At 41.4% G+C, this 5785-nt stretch overlaps 1 long non-coding RNA gene across 2 annotated transcripts; it reads left to right on the forward strand.

The window, feature by feature from the left end:
* Nucleotides 1-3475: 3475 nt before the first annotated feature.
* Nucleotides 3476-5399, forward strand: LOC109780735 (uncharacterized). 2 transcript variants are annotated; one of them, XR_002237103.4, is made up of 3 exons: nucleotides 3681-4154; nucleotides 4558-5007; nucleotides 5085-5399. It is a non-coding gene; the product is annotated as an uncharacterized lncRNA (long non-coding RNA). The 2 variants fall into 2 exon arrangements; XR_005756315.2 differs by lacking the exon at nucleotides 5085-5399 and having other exon boundaries at nucleotides 3476-4154; nucleotides 4558-5058.
* The last annotated feature ends 386 nt before the right edge of the window (nucleotides 5400-5785 follow it).

Raw genomic sequence — 5785 nt, forward strand, 5'->3', positions numbered from 1 at the left:
GTCTCGAACCTGTACACCTTGAATGACAATTAACAAGTGTGGGCTTTCCGTTTTTGTTGCGTTTCGTTTTCCCAAGTTCATTTTGGTGTCAGTATAACTGAGGTGTAGTGATGTATCAATTCATCAGAGCCATGTGTTCATATTAATGCTGCTGCTCACTCTACTGTTTCTTGCTGTCCATATCACCATATGGCATGCACTCACTCTAGGCTATCATTTTGCTATCCATATAGAGCATGCACTCTACTGTTTCTTGATGTTGACAATGTTGGGACAGAATACTATATGGGGCCTTGTTCACTTAATGGTGCCATTTGGATTCCTCCAGTCATTGATTGTGCATGTTAAGAATGTATTAATGCTCCCTCCCAAGTGTGGCTGTGTGGACGACAATATGGATTAGAGTGCTCACATGTTTTGCTTACAATTTCTGGAAGAAATATAATATATTTTTGCTATGCATAAACAATAACTCAAACGACACTGGCATCAAATATGTATAAGAATATTTATAATTAAATTAAAAGGAAATATTTCATTTAGGCGGTTAGAACATTAGCGCTTGACAGAATCAAGAATGGTAAACTACTATGTCGCCCTAGATACATCTGCACGTTTGACTCCACAACATGAATCTCAACTTGTGATGACTAGTGGCAGTACAGCGACCTCATTGCCATGGGCGTCACTGGATGAGCTAAAGAACTGCTCTGGGACATTAATGAACACATGAATGATACTACTAGACATGAACATAAAATACAAGTGATGGAGAAGCTGGTGCTATGACGGAGAGGAGAGAGAGAGAGAGAGAGAGAGGACGAGGAATATCGACTGCAATATAGCTACGACTCTACATCTCCATTTTTTTCAGGAGGAGCTCTATATATATCTCCATGGATGAGTTCTAGCTAGCTATGCACGTGAACAGTGTGCATGAACTAGAGAAGAAGGATGAACAACGTGCATGAACTAGAGAAGGATAAGTGAGAGTGGAGCTGCTGGATGGAAAAAGGATTGGGAGAAAATGTAGGTGGTGGTTTAGTTATTGTCTCTTAACTGTAACGTGAAGAGAGATGCAGGTGGTACAGGTTGCCAATTAACTTTTCTAAACAATAACGTTGGATCAGTGCACTTATTGTCTGGTGGGGCATATACACTTATTGATTGTGGAATACATGAACTATATGACACTGATACGGTGCCAAGAAATCCATATACGGGGCTCATTGTATACAAACTGCACGAATCACGTGGCAACCGACGGGGTGATACCAACCTCGCGTGGCACCATGTGCACTCATGCATTTTCGCAGGTATGTCAATTTATATTATTATCCCACTACTTTCTACTACTATAGTAGTGGAAGAGGGTTAGAAATTTTGGAGCTCCTCGGTGCCCCACCCCCTATATAAACTTTAAATTTTAAAAATACCTAGATTTTTTTAAAAGAACCCATGAGATTTCGGGATATCAAACCTTGGTGCTCAATTTACTCCCGTGTGAAGTTTTGTGAAAAACTCGGATCGGTGGTATTCTTAGTAGAAAAGACAAAAACTTCTATGTATAGAAAAAACCTGTTTGGATGGATCGTAGATCAGATTGTATTTTCTTCGCCACAAATACATCTCCTGCTATTTTTTCATGAAACTTCACACGGAGTAGATTGGGCACACAGTTTCAGTTTTTGATTTCAAAAATTTCCTGGTATTTTTAATAGAGAAAAGTATGTTTTTGGTCCCTCAAGTTTCCACAAAGTATAGAATTGGTCTCTCAAGATTTTTTCGCATACATTTGGTCCCTCAAGTCTCAAAACCGGATAAGTTTGGTCCTAAACCAGATTTTGAGCACGTTGACCGGTTTTGACCGCCACAAAACTGCCCGATGAACAGTAAATTTGAAAAAAAAACTTCAAAAAAATCTGATTTTTTTGGGATCCAATATGCTTACATGCGCAAGGTGCGACCAACTTTTCATGCTCTTTCGACACTCTAGGAGCTGGTGAAAAATAAAACAAAATTTTGCTCACAAAAAAATAGCCAAAATTGTTTCTTTTTGCTAGAGCCCGTCCGATGTCATTTCATGACAAAATTTTGGTCGGACCTTGCGCATGTAAGCATATTGGACCCCAAACAATTTCAGAATTTTTTGATTTTTTTGAATTTACTATTCATCAGGCAGATATTTTTGTTTTTTTACCACGAGCTCCTTGAGTGCCGAAAGAGAACGAAATTTTGTTCACATCTTGCGTACGCAAGCATATTCGACCCGAAATTTTTTCAGATTTTCTTGATTTTTTTAATTTTTTTGTCGAATTTACTGTTCATCGGGCGGTTTTGTTGCGGTCAAAACCGGTCAACGTGCTCAAAATCTGGTTTAGGACCAAACTTATCCGGTTTTGAGACTTGAGGGACCAGATGTATACCAAAAAAATTTGAGGGACCAAGTCTATACTTTGTGGGAACTTGAGGGACCAAAAACATACTTTTCTCTTTTTAATATAATATTTATATACGGGGTGGAACATCTGGATGGTCTTGTGTACTTTCCCTATATAGTAGTGCTCTATGTTTTCGATAAAGGGTGGATTTTATTACTCAAAATGAAGCATCAAGAAGATACAACTAAAATGAGCACACACCCGGCCTCTGCATTGCTAGAATGCACACAGCCAACACTAACGCACACACACACACAAAAAAAACCTACCGGCAATAGCAAAGTCATATAAGACCAAAGCTATGCCTAACCAAGCAAAAAAAAAACAGAAGCGATCAAATCCACGATCGATAAACTACGACAATGACCATATCCGCACCAACCATCTCATGACACCACAAAGACAACAAGGTTCTTCAACAACAACGCCTTCAGGAAGGGAGTGACGTTCGAGCGCCACCGTCATCGATCTGACCACCAAAAGCCAGAGTGTAGGTTTTCACCCTGAAGAAACAGTCCGAGCATATCCGAGCAAGGCCTTCAACAAGGTAACGACGCAAAAAACATCGTCATTGTCAGGTACAACCAACTCAGGTCAGACCTAGGTTTTCACCCCGCAGCTCGAGACTTGGTACTCGAGGGCCGCAAACCATGGCACCCCTGCCGATCTGGGTGAGTTCAGGGTGGAAATTCGCGGGAGCGTGGCCGGAGGATCCTCGTCCAAATCGGTGACCTGGGAAAATCCGTGGGATTGAGTACCTGGCAAGCTGGCCGCATCTCTTGGGCATCAGTAGCCATGACGGAGAGTGAACGATCTGCTTTCATGGGCTTGAAGCATGCACTCTCTGAAGATGTATTTCTCCGCTTGAATAAAGTTAGTGAAATTTAATTTGGGTGGATGAACCACCCCCCCCCCCCCCCCCCCCTAGCTCTATAATCTCCATGATATTTTTTTTTGCGGGTGAATTTTTATGATAATTAACGACGTAACCACTATTTAAACAATAAAGGAGGCATGATGGCAGTTAAAAAAAATACAACTGTTACGGTGATTGGCGATTTTATGAGCCGTCCATCTGCCCTAATCTGACGGTGGGAAAATAGGAGTTACAAAGAATTACAAAACTAAAATTACAGGAAATTACATCTAACAGTGGGACCATTACAAAACTTTAGTAGGACCAGTTAGTTTTTTCAAGGGTAAATCCGTCATGTAGGCCTCATTTGGTTGGCATTGATCACGGGGCATCTTTCCACGCCCGGGAGCTATTCCCTGATCTTATGGCAGGAAATCCTCGAGAAGCGACGACGCCGACCCGATCCTCCCGAGCTTCTGCCTCCGGCGACCGCCCGCGCCTCCGGCCAAGAGCTTCTCCCTCCACCGGCGATGTCATCCCTCCCCTCCTGCCAAGATCCTCTGCCCGGTGATGGCGACGGCCCAGAGGTCGGTTTCTACTTCCGGCAAGATCGACTACCCCTCGTGGCTCCCATCTCCTCATACGAACAACAACGAGCTAGCGGTCACCTTCCTCGTCCTTCGAGCCAGATTAGCCCTCTCCTCTTCCTTGTCCACCACTAACATCTCGTTCTCTCCTCTATTTGATGCCTCGGTTAGCACTGATGAGGTTGCTCCAGATCCACGGACGTGAGCGTCTGTTCCTCCTTTTCCAGCTAATCGGAATCTTGGAACTCTCCCAGCATTGTCAAATTAACTGTGAGCACAATCTCTTCCTTTCGCTTCTTTCACCTAGATCTGCACAATGTTTTGATTGGTCAATTGGCTCTGGTAATTGATTCTGAAGGTCTGATGCTATATTTTTGATCTTCCAAGGAACATTTTTCTTGTTTAGATTCTTATTCCTAGAGCAAAGCATTGCCTAATGTGTCGCAATTTGTCTACCGAAGTTAGATTATTGGCTGCATACATTACAATTTAGCTGCAATTCTGAAGAATGTGGCAAATGCAGTGGATTTGCTGCATTTTAATTACTGGCGAGTCTTGTGAGCTTTGGTTTACGCAAGTTAATTGCTTTTGTGTAGGCAGGCAAATACTGAACGTTTCTCTTTGTTAGATCCTTATGGCAGTACAATTTTTCAGAATTACTTTTTCATCGCAGGTAAGGATGGGGTCCAATGGTCGTACGTTTTGAAGGTGCATGTGGAGTGAGCAATGCAGTAGAAGCACCTGAGTGTGGCTCTTTTTAGCTACAGTGATTTCAACTGGTTCATGTTCTGTTCTAGTGTTTTTCCTAGTGACCTGATAGTAGGTAGTTTCTGTACTGGGATCTGTGTTTCCAAGTTGAACCTTTGCATCTTAGTCTTTGCAGTAAATGTGCTACCTTACTGTGGTTGCATGGGTGGTTTCGGCCATGGCCGTCTTGTGTGACTCAATTTTGCTGATGTATTATCGATTTCATTTCTATGAAATTGGGGGATTGGTTGCAACTGTGGAGGACGCCATGATATGGAAATACATCCTCCCCTGATAAATCTAGAAAGCTTCAGTATACACCAAAAAAGGAGCTACCAGCGGCCCATTTTTGTCTGAAGACCTCAGTATTGTAAAGGTAGTTGTAAAAAAATGGCTATATTATTTCATAATGTGTATGTCCACTATATTTGATCTGTTCATGTCTATCTGCAGATTATTTTATTTTGTTCCGAGGCAACCTGTTCCTTTTCTTTTGGTGTAGTACAAGATGAAGCTAAAAGCTTCAGTGTCATCTTGCTAGAGCTTCAACCTTATCTTCTTAGCTATTGAGAGCTTATGAGTTTTGAGAGCTGCAGTGTTATCTTTGAAAGTTCCTTCTGTTTAGCTTTAGAGGAATTCAACTTTATCTTGTAGAGAGATATGACTAGATATTTATTTTCTGAAAGAATTGTATGTTGTCACGGGTTTATGTACTGTGTCCACCCTGAATTAAATACTTTGCAATATGGGCAATGTATTTTCTTGTTGTTAATTAAGGTTGAACGCACAAGAATATGCTAGTTTTCCAATAATTTGTTTCTAAGTATGATACATGATCATGGCAAGATTAATCGGTTTCCCAATTTGCTGCAACCAATTATTAACCACCGAATCAAATAAATCAAAGTCAAATTCAAAATCATATAGCCATGGACATTAGGAATTACAAGAGTTGTAATGTGAATAAATCTCTACTATTAAAGGAGAACCTACAGTTGTTTTCGTTCGACCTCCTCCTTCCAACGTTTTGCTGAAAATGACATGGTACTTAGAAATAGGCTACCTCCATGTAGCATGCGTGCTAAATGGGTCAATGCCGAAGCTACAACCTATAGGCCACATGGTACTACGGGATCAATACTTGTGGGCCTGAA

The sequence above is a fragment of the Aegilops tauschii genome, chromosome 5 (assembly GCF_002575655.3).
Source record: "Aegilops tauschii subsp. strangulata cultivar AL8/78 chromosome 5, Aet v6.0, whole genome shotgun sequence".
In the NCBI taxonomy this organism is placed as follows: domain Eukaryota; kingdom Viridiplantae; phylum Streptophyta; class Magnoliopsida; order Poales; family Poaceae; genus Aegilops; species Aegilops tauschii.